A 16107-nucleotide genomic window follows, 5' to 3' on the forward strand; every position below is an offset into this window, starting at 1 on the left:
AACCGAAGGCTTCGGAAAAGCCAGCTTCCTCTCAAAATCATACCGTTTCCAACTGTCTCACCCCCGCATAACTCAAGGCCAAAGGAAATCTGCAGGAATAGAGGTATGTTGATCTGCTTTGCATAGGAGAATATCAATCCCAAAATGGGAGCGAAGGGGAAATCAAAAAAAAAAAAAAAAACTGAAAAAGGAAAAATACCTTTCTTGCTTAACTATGCATCTGTGGAATTTGTACTTGTTACCAAAATGCAGAAGTTACTTAAATGGCCACAGAGTTCCACTTCTCCCTTCTCCAGCGCTGAGATGCAGCACTACTGAGCACGTCCCAAAGGCAGTTCAGTTACTATAAAGAGGAGTCTCTTTTTTAAGGTATCGCTGTTAACAGTAACATCTCATGATTCCGTCTACAACAGATTATAGCTTGGGTTTGCTCTCCGCTATTTTGTCCTTCCTCTGATTTCGAGCCAGTAGCCAGGCCCTTTGGAATGGCTTACCTTCTGGATTTTGCAGAGCAGAAAGCAAGGAAGCTTTAAATCAATGACTCCTTTACATTTTTGGGAGGTGGGGGGTTGGGGAGGGGAGAGACAAGAGCTAAGGAAACGTAGTAAGGAGGTGTGTCCTCAGAGTGGAGTAAGAGTAGCAAGAGAGAATCTTCCAGCCTGCACTGGGGAGCCATGCATTGCTTTCCAGCAAGATCTGAAGGGATAGACAGCTATCTGGTGCACCTAGGGGTGCTGATCCCCAGACACCAAGGCTTCAAGTCTTCTCAAGAGTCCCTTGCCCCAAATGTGGCATAGACACAGCAGGGGCCTAAAGGAACAGGCAACAGGGACATAGGGGTCCCAGAGTAGCCAGTGGGACTCAGGACAAGCAGATTATTTCAGGTGAGGCTTTAGAGCTTAAGGTTTCAAGGTCTTCGTGTAACCTGGAGAAGGTGGGGCACTGTGGGCAAGACCCAGTAATCACTGAAACTTAACTTCTCACCAGTTCAACACGTGGGATAAACCCAAGATGCCTTAATACAAAGAAGTTTAATATTCTTGAACGTCTGAGTTTGTGAGCTGACATTCACACCAACTATACATTCATTTATACATCTATACATACATTCAACTATACATTTGTTCATCTGAAAAATACATCATACACTGAGATGGGACCTGAGGACATGGTGTTTCCCCAGGCTCCCCATGATCAACAGTCAGACGTGTCCATCCTAAAGCAAGGAGAGGCTGCTACAGGGTCACTAACGGTAAGATAAAGTCCTGGGGTGTCTTACAGGTATCATCATAAATGGTCCATGTTGCACTTATACTTATCCATCGTTAAATTACATATAATGTATGAAGTTTCAAAATGATACATGTAGGGGGGCTTCCCTGGTGGCGCAGTGGTTAAGAATCCACCTGCCAAGGCAGGGGACATGGGTTCGAGCCCTGGTCCGGGAAGATCCCACATGCCGTGGAGCAACTAAGCCCATGCGCCACAACGACTGAGCCTGCACTCTAGAGCCCGCGAGCCACAACGACTGAGCCTGCGTGCCACAACTACTGAAGCCCGCGTGCCTAGAGCCTGTGCTCTGCATCAGAAGCCACCACAGTGAGAAGCCTGCGCACAGCAACAAAGAGCAGTCCCTGCTTGCCCCAACTAAAGAAAGCCTCTAGGCGGCAACGAAGACCCAATGCAGCCAAACATAAATAAATAAATAAATTTATATAAAAAAATGATATATGTAGGAATTTACTCCAAGGAAATAATCATGGACGAATACAATGATTTTGCTTAAAGAATGATTATCTTACTGTCACTTACAACAGCAAAACCCTAGAAACAGCAAAAATAGTTTCCACTCACTGGAATACTATGCAGGCATTAATAAGGAAGTTGTAGGGCTTCCCTGGTGGCGCAGTGGTTGAGAGTCTGCCTGCCGATGCAGGGGACACGGGTTTGTGCCCCGGTCCGGGAAGATCCCACATGCCATGGAGTGACTAGGCCCGTGAGCCATGGCCGCTGAGCCTGCGCGTCCGGAGCCTATACTCTGCAACGGGAGAGGCCACAACAGTGAGAGGCCCGCGTACCACAAAAAAAAAAAAAAAAAAAGAAGAAGAATAAAAAAAGGATGTTGTAAATATTATTTTTATAATTAAAAATAAAGAATTGAAGAAAAATACTTTAGAAGAACATTTAATAACATGGAAAGGCATGTTTAACAACAATATATTGTTATTAAATATATATATATATAAATCTGAGCAAATGTATTTTTTTTAATTTTTGTAAAACCGATATAAATATACATCTGTGTAAACACATGTGTTGTGTGAATAGGATACAGGTGCACCAGGAGGTTATACAACAAAATATTAAAAGTGACTATTTCTACCAGCATTACATTATGACTTCCGTGGGCCTTAGGAACTTTTGCCTTCATGGACCTCTTCTTCCACACACACACAAAAAAGTTGAAAATTATAGTTTATGATGGCATTGGCATAAAGATGAATACAAGCCAGGCTAGATTCACTGTTATACATTCATTATTACTATGTTCTTTTTTTTCTTATTTTAAGAGAAATTACAATTAAAACATTTGTGGGCCCTAGGCTTTATGCTTCCTAGGGCTATGAGATATGGAATTACTTGATTTTTATTTCCTTCTTTTTGTCTGACTGCGTTTTCTAAATTTTCCATACTGAAGACTTATTCTTTCATCATAATGAAAAGCTATGCGAACAAAGAAATTGGTAAACATAAATAAATGGCCTGTTTTATGCAATGCCAACACACAAAACAGCAAATGCAGCCTCTGGAGACAATACCTTCTAGGGACTTTAAAGCATCCCCATTGGACACAGCCTGGCATCCACGGCACTGCTGGTCTAGCCCAGCAGGATGGCTTCCTGCTATAACCAACCAACAAGACAAAACCTCTGGTTTCAGAAAACGTCACTCTCCTGCTTACCAAAGAGAATGGGTCTACGCCCTGTCCTTCACCCACAAAGATGACACCACCAATGCACACTGGCTTTATTTCTCCAGAGGTGGAGATGGTGGTTATCCATGTTCTAGCCACACTCTCTGACCTGGTCTGACAAGCATATAGACAAAGAGGGCAGGCTTTGGTAACTCTGGAAAGGCACTAACCAGCACTTTTAGAGTTTCACTCATGGCACCAATGTGTCATAAACCGGTGACGTTTGCCCAACTGTGAAGTTTGTCAAGACTTAAGAGGTTCGATTTTACAAAGTCAGCCTTTCAAGTATGGATTTTTAATTTATACATTCACGTATTTATTTCTGTGTTTGATATATATTGATTAAGCATCTCCTCAGTGCCAGGCACTGTTCTAGGAGCAGGAGACATGGTGGTGAACAAGACAGACACTGTCCCTGTTCTCATGTTGCTGGAAGGAGAGACACTGAACAAGGGTGCAGAGGGCTTTGAAGAGGGAGAAGCAATGGGTGCATTGTGTGTGTGACAAAGGAGGCTGCACCCAGTCTAAGGAGGCAAGGATCCATGCTCCCCAAAGAGTCAAAGTTTAAACCCAAACATGGAAGGTAAGTAGGAGTGGGCCAAACAAGGTGGGGGGAGGATCAGGAGGAAGAAGAATACATCAGGTAGAAGGATGTGCTAATGGCCAGAAACTGGGACTGCAGTCTGTGAGTAGCTGAGGAACTGAAGGCGTCCGAAAGGGTTGGTGAGTATGGACGAAAGTCAAGCTGGAAAGGCAGGCAGGGGCCAGAATGTGAAGGGTTATTTTAAGTCCAGTTAAGAAACTGAGACTAACACTCTATGACATAAATCACAGAAAGATCCTTTTTGACCCACCTCCTAGAGTAATGGAAATAAAAACAAAAATAGGGCTTCCCTGGTGGCGCAGTGGTTGAGAGTACGCCTGCCGATGCAGGGGACGCGGGTTCGTGCCCCGGTCTGGGAGGATCCCACATGCCGCGGAGCGGCTGGGCCCGTGGGCCATGGCCGCTGAGCCTGCGCGTCCGGAGCCTGTGCTCCACAACGGGAGAGGCCACAACGGTGAGAGGCCCGCGTACCGCAAAAAAAAAAAAAATAATAATAAAAATAAAAATAAACAAATGGGACCTAATGAAACTTCAAAGCTTTTGCATAGCAAAGGAAACTATAAACAAGACCAAAAGACAACCCTCAGAATGGGAGAAAATATTTGCAAATGAAGCAACTGACAAAGGATTAATCTCCAAAATTTATAAGCAGCCCATGCAGCTCAATAGCAAAAAAACAAACAACCCAATCCAAAAATGGGCAGAAGACCTAAATAGACATTTCTCCAAAGAAGATATACAGACTGCCAACAAACACATGAAAGAATGCTCAACATCATTGATCATTAGAGAAATGCAAATCAAAATTACAATGAGATATCATCTCACACTAGTCAGAATGGCCATCAACAAAAAATCTAGAAACAATAAATGCTGGAGAGGGTGTGGAAAAAAGGGAACACTCTTGCACTGCTGGTGGGAATGTGAATTGGTACAGCCACTATGGAGAACAGTATGGAGGTTCCTTAAAAAACTACAAATAGAACTACCATATGACCCAGCAATCCCACTACTGGGCATACACCCTGAGCAAACCATAATTCAAAAAGAGTCATGTACCAAAATATTTATTGCAGCTCTATTTACAATAGCCAGGAGATGGAAACAACCTAAGTGTCCATCATCGGATGAATGGATAAAGAAGATGTGGCACATATATACCATGGAATATTACTCAGCCATAAAAAGAAATGAAATTGAGTTATTTGTAGTGAGGTGGATGGACCTATAGTCTGTCATACAGAGTGAAGTAAGTCAGAAAGAGAAAGACAAATACCGTATGCTAACACATATATATGGAATTTAAGAAAAAAAATGTCATGAAGAACCTGGGAGTAAGACAGGAATAAAGACACAGACCTAATGAGAATGGACTTGAGGATATGGGGAGGGGGAAGGGTAAGCTGTGACAAAGTGAGAGAGAGGCATGGACATATATACACTACCAAATGGAAAATGGATAGCTAGTGGGAAGCAGCTGCATAGCACAGGGAGATCAGCTAGGTGCTTTGTGACCACCTAGAGGGGTGGGATAGGGAGGGTGGGAGGGAGGGAGATGCAAGCGGGAAGAGATATGGGAACATATGTATATGTATAACTGATTCACTTTGTTATAAAGCAGAAACTAACACATCATTGTAAAGCAATTATACTCCAGTAAAGCTGTAAAAAAAAAAAAAAAAAGAAAGAAAGAAACTGAGACTGTCCTTACTCCAATGGAAAACCATCACAGAGTTTTAAGCAAAGGGGTGCTTTGCTCCTAGGTGGAGAATGGATTGCCTGAATCTCCAGCAGTGGCCCTGAGTCATGAGTGATGGTTGTTGTGTAGCATAAACTCTATGGAAAGGCTTGCTGCAGCCTGGTTTAGACAACTGAAAGAAAGCAGAGGTGCCCACCGGCACTTCTATGCTTCCCACACTCCCCATCACAGCTTTCAGAACCACACAAACAAGGACATCTTAAAACAAAATGGCGTAGAGGCAGGAATACCACACTGTCCTAGGTACTACAGATTTATAATACCTCTTGATCCTGCTGGCATACATCTTCCAGCTTTCTTTTTTTTTTTTTTTTTTTTGCGGTACGCGGGCCTCTCACTGCTGTGGCCTCTCCCATTGCCGAGCACAGGCTCCGGACGCACAGGCTCAGCAGCCATGGCTCACGGGCCCAGCCGCCCCGTGGCACGTGGGATCCTCCCGGACCAAGGCACGAACCCATGTCCCCTGCATCGGCAGGCAGACTCTCAACCACTGCGCCACCAGGGAAGCCCTCCAGCTTTCTTTTTCTTCTTCAAGATTATTTTTACTCTTCTTGGCCATTTGAATTTCCATATGAATTTTAGAATCAGTGTGTCCATTTCCACAATGTAAAACCTGCTCGTATATCGATTGGGATTGCATTGAATCTAAAGATGAATTTGGAAAGAACTGACCTCTTTGCAGTATTAAGTCTTCCAATCTATGAACATGGTCTAGCCCTCCATTTATTGAGGTTTTCTGTAATTTCTTTCAATAATGATATGCTGTTTCCAGTGATGAGGTCTTGCATATGTTTTGTTAGATCTACTCCTAGATAGGTGATGTTTTAGGTGATTGTAATGGGCAAATATTAGAGATGCTAATTAAAGGAAGTAATGTCTGGGGAAAGTACTTTGCAAAATGTAAAACTTTATACAAATCCGAGATATTCTTTCTCACCAACACTACTGAGCACATCATTTGGGGAAGCCAGTCTACACACCTGTAAGGCATCTTTCCCAGTAGCTATGGATTAACCAAGATGCTAAGGCTCTAGAACCAGGAACTGCCAAAAAGTGACATCAGAGGCCAAAGAAGAGAATTACTGGCCTGGAATAAACTCTTAGAAAAAAACAACTTCTCAGTCTGAGTCTGAATTTTACCCAACAGCCATCAGATGGCCTCTGCGGGGAAAAGAGCTCAAAAAGCACATCCTTCATTCAAAACTCAGGGACTTGATACAAGATCTAATTCAATCTATGAGCTCCTGACACTGTTGCTGAAAATTAGCATAGACCAGCCCTCAGTGGGAGCTGAGGTCCTGCTTCAGCTTCTCTGCCCCCTTCTCATCTTCACAGGAATTCTGTGCAGAACCGACAAAGGGCAGACCTAGCTTCTTCCTGGGAGCAGTCCCTGGCAATGCTGATGCTCTCACTTTCAGCTGCCTCTGAGTCTGAACTGGTGACTCACAGCCGCTTCTCTGAGCCCAGTCTCACAGGCACCCTCCCCCTCCTGCCAAGCGCTGCCTGCCACAGACACAGCTCGGGTTCTCACCTCCTTCCTCCTTCCACCAGTCTGGAGGAGACAGTGGCCAAGAATGAAATCTTCAGGATATTAAGAGTACTTATAAAATACAAAAAGGAGACAGACTTTGCCGTTATTTACCCCCAAATCATTCCATTCCAGTTTCTCGGACTCCTCTCTCCATTCATCAGTGTAGCAATAATCATTATTCATTGAATCAACAAATATTTTTTGAGCATGTGCCATATGCCAGGCAGTATTTTAAGCACCCGAGATAACAGCAGTGAACAGCACAACTAAAGTCCCTTCCTTCGTGCAGCTTATACCACTGCAGGGAGGGGTGACCGTGTCCCCAGGGAAGGAGGAGAGGGGCAGGGAACAGGACCATCAGTTGCAAATCGAAAGGATTTTAGGAGCCCGAGGTCTTGGTTTGGGTTCCCCCCAAAGCAGACGCTAAGATAAGGATTTGAGAACAGGCTGCTTATTGAGGGAGTGATTCCAGGAAGTATAGGTGAGCAAATGGGGAAGCGACAGGAAAGAAGGAAAGCCATAGTTTGTTAATGAGGTGGGTAAAGCTGTGGGCAACTGAGGCTCAGTCTTGGGTGTCCCTCATAGAGATGATATAAAATGTGCCTCAAAAGTATCCCTCTGCAGGACAAGGAAGCTCAGGGGTTTATCCACCAACACCCACCCTTGATTAGTCGAGGGTCACTCCTAGGATCTTAACTCCCTGGCGTCTCAGGCAGAGAGAGGCTGGAGGCCACAAGCATGTACAGGAGCTGTCTGCAGGTCACCTCTGAGATGGGCTCCGGGGATGTGGGTGGCACCGTTGGCATCCGCTACTCCCAGTCATCTTGTTCCATTATATGCCCAGCACCTAGTGTGGTTTCAGGTGCACAGCGGGCACTCAATAAATATATGTGGAGTAACTGGATGTTTTATCACCTGAAGATGCCTTTAAAGCTGTTCCAGAGTCAGCAGGAGAAAGGGCCCTGAACTTGAACTTGTAAATAGTGGGCTCAAAGCACATTAAGCTATATGATCTCGGGCAAGTCCCTAATCCTTTCCAATCTCAATCTTCACAGCCATAAAAAGGAGACTCTAACAACTTCCTTGCCTGCCTCATTGGACTGTGATGAGACGCCAATAAAAAAACGCAGTGAAAGTGTTTTGGAACACCAGAACATGCTAGAGCTATCTTTTTTGTGGAAAAAGCCTGGAATAGGGAATGTGGTCTGAAAAAGTAGATTCTTGGTCAAGTCAATTCTGTGTGTGTTTCCTCAATTATAAAACAGGTACAATGATAATCAGGCCACGACACACGTCTCAGAGTGCTGTGATGGGGCTCGTGAGGCAAGATAATGGATGTAGCGTGTGCCACTTCCTTCTGAAACTCTACAAAAATGACAAAAAGGGATGTGGATTTTTAAAGGGGGAGGGTCACAAACCCATGATGACACAGCAACAGGAGAGGAAATGATTAGCAACACAACTTTGGAAGCCGGAAGATAAACGGCCAATTAGCAAATGGCTTAGCTAGCAGAGAAAGTTAAATACTAAAATAGTGCTAGTCTAGTGGGAAGCAGCCGCATAGCACAGGGAGATCAACTCGGTGCTTTGTGACCGCCTGGAGGGGTGGGATAGGGAGGGTGGGAGGGAGACGCAAAAGGGAGGGGATATGGAAACATATGTATATGTATAACTGATTAAATTTGTTATAAAGCAAAAAATAAAAAAAATAAAATTAAAAAATAAAATAAAATAGTGCTAGGGAAAGAAGGAACGTAGCTTGCCCCAAACATTAGGCACCAGACACCTCTGGCAGTGAGGGTGAAGGTGGGGCAAAGAACAGGAAGATTGGCTGAAAGTCTTTTTAAGAAGTCAGAGCTTCAAACCCCTCCTCAACCCTGGCAGAAACTCTGGGGGTGGCCCCCAGCAAGCTGTTTCTACAAGCCCTCCAAATGATCGAGGGGCTCTCTGGAGATTATCTAATTCCACAAGGGTGCACACTTATGGTTGTCTTTCTATGGCCTTGGCTATTTTACAACCCTGTAAGGATAAAAGTTTAGTTGTAGAAAAACTGAGAGTAATGCAAATGTTTCTTGGCCATAGAAATGCAAATTAATTTTTCCAGTAGAGATACATTGGTTTTTAGAAAAAAATAACCCCGTTCCAGTTCATTGCCCTATAGAATATTAACTAGATTTACATCCATTGGCAAATTCATTTCAGTATTACTGATTATATAGGTCTGTTCAAATTTTCCCCTTAACTGGTTTTAACAACTTCCTAGTTCTCTCATTAATTAAATAAATAAATCTTTAACACAAATTCATTTTACATATGTATGAGAGCTATTTTCACCTTTTTGAAAAGTATGCTTTAGCATAGTGATTCTCAAAGTGAAGTCCTGGACCGCCGCAGCATCACCTGGGAACTAGATGCAGATTCTCAGACCTCACCCAGACCTGCTGAATCAGAAACTCTGGGGGTGGGGGCCAGCCATTTGTGCTGTTAGGAGCCCTCAGGTTCTAATGCACACTCAAGTGTGAGAAGCACTGCTTTAGCACTTCCATCAAACGCTACCAAGATGCTACCTTAGTCCTGACTCAGTTGAAACCTTGGAACTTGACAGTCTACGTGGTCTCTAACATAGCTCTGCCTGTGACAGATGAGAAGAGGCCAGGCCATCCTCCTCTCTCATCTCCAGGGATGCCTCAGCTGTCCCGTCACTCACTCCCTGTCTCCTTGCAGCACCAAGAGATGGAACAAGGGTCCTTTGTGAGCTGGACAGAACATAAAATTCAAGATTCCTTGAGAGGATTCGTTTAGGGCCCATTGGCACCTGCTGGTCTGACTCAGTGGGACTAAAACCCTCAAGCTTCGGAACTAATGGTCCCAAAGGGACCACTACCCCAAAGAGAAGGGATGAGCATGAAGGAAAAAACTACCTCAGGACCCAGCCCCAAATGTTGTGTTTATTTATTCTCTGCCTCCTGCGATAATAATAGTGTTATTTCATTGCTGACAGATGCAAAATAACAAGCCCGTTGTGTGCTGATCTGGAGCACATATGCCACCCATTTGTCTTGCAGCCTGACCGGGCGCTCTGCCCTGTTCACAGGCAGCCCTCCCTGACAGCCAAATGCCATACAAGCCCCATAATTGCCCTTCACTGGGGGGAGGATCCCCTTCATCTGCACAACTGATGCTAACGTGTAGCTGGGCTTGAGAACCATTGTTGTCATCTGGTCAGACCCGTGAAGTGAGCTGTTGAGATAACCTGAAAACCTGAATCAGCATGGGTCTGACCTCCATCCTGGGCTTGTATGGGGAAGGGCATTCTAGCCACTCCTCACTACCACAGCCCCAACTCTGCCACTTAGCAGAGGTGTGAACTTGGACACGTTTTTCCCCTCTTCTAGCCTCTGTTCCCCTGGTAGAATGCGAATAATAAAAACACCTTCCTCTAGGGGTGCTGTGAGGACTAAATGAACTGATGATTATAACGCCCTTAACACAGAGCCACTCTCCAAATAAGTGTGGGTGTTTGTACTTGGTGGTGGGGTGTGATGATGAAATAGATTCACTAAAAGCCCCTTGGAAGGGGATTAGGGGCCATAGGTAGAAAAACAGGCATTAAGTGCAGGCTGAACTAACTGAGGCCAGGAAGGAGCTGGTTAGAGAGGACCCGCTCCATCAATGAGAAGCCCCCAGCCTGCACTGAGGTCCCGTGGCAACTTCTTGTGACTGTCCTTTGCTTTGTATATGACAAGAGTGAGCCACAGGGCCAGTGGGAAGAGGGAAATCTGAGTGGATGCTCTTTGTCAAGCAGGAAAACACTAATTAAATGATTTCTTTCCTCCCTTCTTTTTTTTTTTTTGCGGTATGCGGGCCTCTCACTGTTGTGGCCTCTCCCGTTGCGGAGCACAGGCTCCGGACGCACAGGCTTAGCAGCCATGGGTCATGGGCCCAGCCGCTCCGCAGCATGTGGGATCTTCCCGGACCGGGGCACGAACCCGTGTCCCCTGCATCGGCAGGCGGACTCTCAACCACTGCGTCACCAGGGAAGCCCCCTCCTTTCTTCATTGCCAAAACACTCGTCTTAACAAGATCCTCCTAGGTCCAGGTGGAAGGCCACTGCTTACCTAAGACCAGTGGTTCCCAACTGGCAGTGACTGTCACCAGTGGGAACTTGCTACTTGGGTAGAGGCCTTGGATGTTGCTAAACATCCTACAGTGCACAGGACAGCTCTTCACAATAAAGAATGGTGCGGCCCCAAGCGCCAACAGTGCCTAAAACCAAACATGGTTGCCCATATTAGAGCGAATCTCTCCCTCCTCTATGCTCTTCAGACACCTCGTTTGAGCCTGTGCTGGGGCACTGGCCTGACTCTGCCAGGTGTGGTGGTTAGCTGGTGGCCTCCTGGAACAGCAGAAAGGGCAGAGGCTCTGAAACCTGGCTCAGCCACCCATTGGCTAGGACCCAGAAACAGTCATTTAGCCTCTCTGAGGCCACTTTCTCATCTGAAAATGGGACTTAGAATCCTAATTTGCAAGGTTATGGTCAAGATTATATAAAATACTCTGTGTAGAGCACCTGGCACACGGTAAGTACTCAGTAAGTTAGAGGGTCCCGTCTTCCTAGATACAACCCAGAGGGCCACAGTGATGTCTTGCATATCTTTACATTGCCTACAGCATCTTAGGCTATGCCATGCACAGAGTAGGTGCTCAGAAATTGTTGAACTAAAGTGATTAGTCTTGCCTGGAAGCCAAGGCTCAAGAAATAAACCTAGCCCACCTCATGGACCTCTAGTCCTGCCACCCGTAAATGGTTTTAATTCAGTCCTCAGGATGCACCCGTATCTCAGAACAGGATCTGTTTCTCCCTGTCACCAAGTCCTGGGTCCTTCCAGTGAGCAGGAGGCTGAGCTTGGCCTTTGATTCTTTCAGGGACAGCCAGAGCCTTGGCCACTGCTTGGGAGCAACTACCACAGTCCAGCCATTCCCAGCTGACCAACTCGATAACCTGACAGTAGTCAAATACCTGCCACAGCGCCTGGAGAAAAAAGTCACAGGAAATGCCAGTTTCCTAACAAAGGAGGGATGCAAGTCTGGATGAGTATGATTTGCTTGGAAAATGAGAGGGGCCACCACCCAGTCCTCCAGATTGAACAGAGCTTTCCTAAATATACACCCTGCCCACACCCACCCACTGACACACACAGCTCGGCCAGAGCGTGAAGCAAACGTGAGAAGACCATCTCTATCCCTTTCCACTGAAAAGCTTTCAAGGGTTCATCTACTACCAGCTTCTCCCCCGCTACAGAAGACATCAGGGAAGGCATATTGGACCAGGAGGGAGACCTGAATACAACTGTGATCCCTGACAATAACATGCTGTGTCATTTTGAGCAGGTCCTGTCACCTCTCTGAGCCTCAGCTTCCCAACTATGAAATGAAACCTGGACAAGAAGGGCCCTTCCGGCTGTGATATCCTATGCTCTTTCTGTGGCCAGTCGTGGCTTCACTCCCACAGAGACCTGCTGAATGCCACGCAGACACACGCTGATCCATTCCGAGTCCAGCCCTTGCTGCTCTCCAAGGCCTGGATCTCCTATTACTTTACCAGGTGGCCCCCAGCGAATGGCAGGGGAGCCCTATCTCCCCCTCTGTTAGAGTTCTTTGGAATGGACACAATAGTCCTGCCCCTCCTCAGCACCCCACCCCCACCCCCGAGGCCAGGCCAGGCTGCCCAGGAAGTATCAGGCAGGGACTCAGATTGCAAAGATACACGGTGACACAGACACTCTGCCAGCCTCCAAGAATCCAGGCCAAGAACAGATAATGCTTACACCAAGCATGCACCATAATTGCTAGGTGTCTAAGAGCTAACTGCTCCAGGTATAACATTGCTTTTAGCTGCTTTCTCCAAATCCCTTGATAAAAGGAATCTAGGCACAACCATCAACAAAAATGAGAACTCCACTCCAAATCCCCTCTCCTGTCCTATTCCTGAATCTTCTTCCCTCCAGGCCCCAGTACCCTCTCTGAGTAGAGTGTCTGGGTCACATTAGCTCAGGGGCTTCCCCTGACACACAAAGGACTGCATCTCACCTGCACAAAGCTTTCTTTCCTATGCAGATCCAGAGCAGTACACAACTGTCTGCCAGCTGCCCTGCACTCTTGGCTATGGGGTAGGCTCAGGGTGGGGAAGAGGAAAGCACACCAACTCCGGAGTTGGAATCCCAGCTGTGCCAAGTAGGACAATTTATAATCCTCAGTCTTTTTGCATCTTAGTTTGCAGATCTATAAACTGATATTAGCAAAACCTACCTTACAAGAGTGTCCTGGGGATTAAATGAACTGACCTACACTAGGTGCTCGGGAAAGGGCGCTATTTTTATAGGGGTTTCACCAACTTGGCTGAGTAATACAGTTCCAGGCACAAAACACTCAAACAATTTGTAAAAGAAGCATTTGAAAACCAGAGTTCTATTGGCACTTTATTGGAAGTGAATTGGATTCCCTTTGGACTAAGGAAGAGCAGACTTGTTCTTCTCTAAGAATTGTTCATTCAATTCAGACAGATGCCAAATGCATGGAGAACTTTGATTCTGTTGTAAGAAGCCCAGAATGGAGGTCAGACCCATGCTGATTCAGGTTTTCGGGTTATCTCAGGCAGCTCACTTCACTGGTCTGACCAGATTACAATGGTTCTCAAGCCCAGCTACACGTTAGCATCAGCCCGGGAGCTGTTCCAACCTATGGGTGTGCAAGCCCCATCCCAAAGCAATTTCACCAGCACCTCTGCCAGGTAGGGTGAGGTATCAGTACTTTAAAGAGCTCCCTGGATGATTCCCATGTGAGATCCACTGGACCAAGAGATCTCCATGATCCCCCCCCCCAGGCATCCTGGTGCATACAATAATGTGTGATTCAGAGTAGACATTTAGTATATGTTTATTGAATAAATGGATGAAGATTCTGACTCACCTTTTCTGCTATTTCCATATTCACCAAAAAAGAAAGAAGAAAATAAAAAGAGTTGAATTCCAAGTAAGAATCCTAGAGCAGTACTGTCTAATAGAAATTTCAGCAATGATGGAAATGTTCTATAATCTTTGCTGCTCAGTACAGTAGCCATAAACGGTATGTGGCTACTGAGTACTTGAAATGTGGCTGGTGTGACTGAGGAACTGAATTTAAAATTTTATTTAATGCTGATTAAATTTAAATAGCCACATGACTTCTGGCTACCATATTGGACAGTGCAAACAAAGAGTATGCACCTTTAATGAACACGTCTATAGCTGTGTACTTCCATGTCCCTCTTTTACCAACAGCACCCCATTTTCATTTAGGGCAGCCCCCTGCCACCACCATCTGCAGTCTTTTGGGGACAGCTAATGAAGTTGCCCTGCCCTTCTCCAGCCAAGGGGTAAGCCCAGGCCACAAGCTACATCAACCTCTCCAGAAATTTTACTCTAGCTTCAGTGTCACAAGAATAGATAATGAGTTGGAGTAGATAAATACCAATGTTAGTAGTGGCATTAAGACACTGTGTATCGGTTTCCAGAACATTAGCCCAGAGTTTGACGATCACAACAATGATATATGATGTAAGCTAGGCATCCGTGTATTAGTTTCCAGAACATTAGTCCAGAGTGTGATGATCACAACAGTGATATATGAGATGGGCTAGGCATCATTATCATCATCATCCTTGTCATCATCAAAGTCTCTGGTACCTAGAAGATCTGATGTGCCAGCTTCTGAACTAAGTACTTAGGTTGCCTAGCTTCCCTGTGCATCATTTCTTCATCTGTAAAATGGGAATTAACTCCTCCTAACCTCTTCCAGCATTTTTATGAAGACAGATCAGGTCCATAAGAGCTTTGAACCGAATAAGGAGTTACCCAAGGCTTTGCTCTCTGGGTGTTAGTGTGGGGGAATCATGAGAGGATTTGATGCAGGACACAGCATCTAGGCCCAGTTCACAAGCTGTGTGACACCAGGCAAGACACTTGTCCTTTCTGGGCTTTCAGTTAAAATGAGATTGAGTTAGATACCTCCCTTTCCAGTTTCTCCATTTTCTAACTTATTTGCATGCCTCTCCCACCTGGATTGACACCTATCCCTTCCCACTTCTAAGAACACCCCCCAGAAAACTCTCTAGCCAAGACCATGCTGGCCTTGTGGCCAACTCATTTCTTCTTTCCCCGACAACCCACCTGACCAGAAAGTTGCCTGGGGTAAGCACTCGGGTACCTTCCTGTACTAAGCATCTGGCAAAGCACTTTACTGGAAACATGTTTAAGCATCTCTACTAGTAGACCATAGCCCTACTAGGGCAAAGACCACGTCCCTCTTATTCACCACTGTATCCCCAGTGCCTAGTACAGGGTCAGGTACATAAAAGGTGCTCAGTAAGCACCTTTACTGTTTGAATGAATACTCCAAATCTATTTAATTATTTATCATTTCAGGAAACCCACAGTATTCATTATCTAATGCTGTGTAACAAAGTATCTCAAAACCTACCGGCTTAAAAACAACAACGATCACTTCTTATCTCCCAATTTCTGTGGGAGAGAGATTCAGACAGGGCACAGTGGGGTTGGCTTGTCTCTGCTCCATATCTGGAACGTCGGCTGAAAGACTCAAAGGCTGGGGGCCGGAATTGTCTCAGTTCACCACCTAGCTGGTGGTTGAGGCCGGCTGTTGCCTGAGAGCCTAGCTAGAGATATCGGCCAGACCACTTCATGTCACCTCTCCCATGTGGCTTGGGCTTCCTCACAACATGGTGGCTGCATTCCAAGGGTGGGTGTCCTGAGAGAGTAAGAAAGAGACAGGAGGAATGTCTCCTTTTTATGACCTAGGCTTGAGAGGTACATCCCATCGCTTCCACCACCTTCTATTCATTAGAAGCCAGACACTAAGTCCAGCCCACATTAAAAAGGAAGGGGATTAGACTCCATCTTTTGAGAGAAGTGGTAAAGAACTTGCAAACATATTTTAAAACCATTACAACCATTTAGCTAGCACAAGAGGCAAAATGCATGGTGAAAGCTAAGTGTCTGAAGAAGTAGGAATTCAGGTCAAATTATTAGCTGTGTGAACGTGAGGAAATGACTCTCTGAGACTGGGTTTCCCTATCTAAACAATCAGTAGGTTGCAGTTATTGGTCCCTGGTGGTATTTACATGCTTGGAGTCTTCCTGCCTCAGTCATCTTAAAAGGATTCCCTCGTAACTTTCCTTTTTT

Source organism: Mesoplodon bidens (assembly GCF_964165515.1).
Source record: "Mesoplodon bidens genome assembly, chromosome: 3".
NCBI classification, from domain to species: domain Eukaryota; kingdom Metazoa; phylum Chordata; class Mammalia; order Artiodactyla; family Ziphiidae; genus Mesoplodon; species Mesoplodon bidens.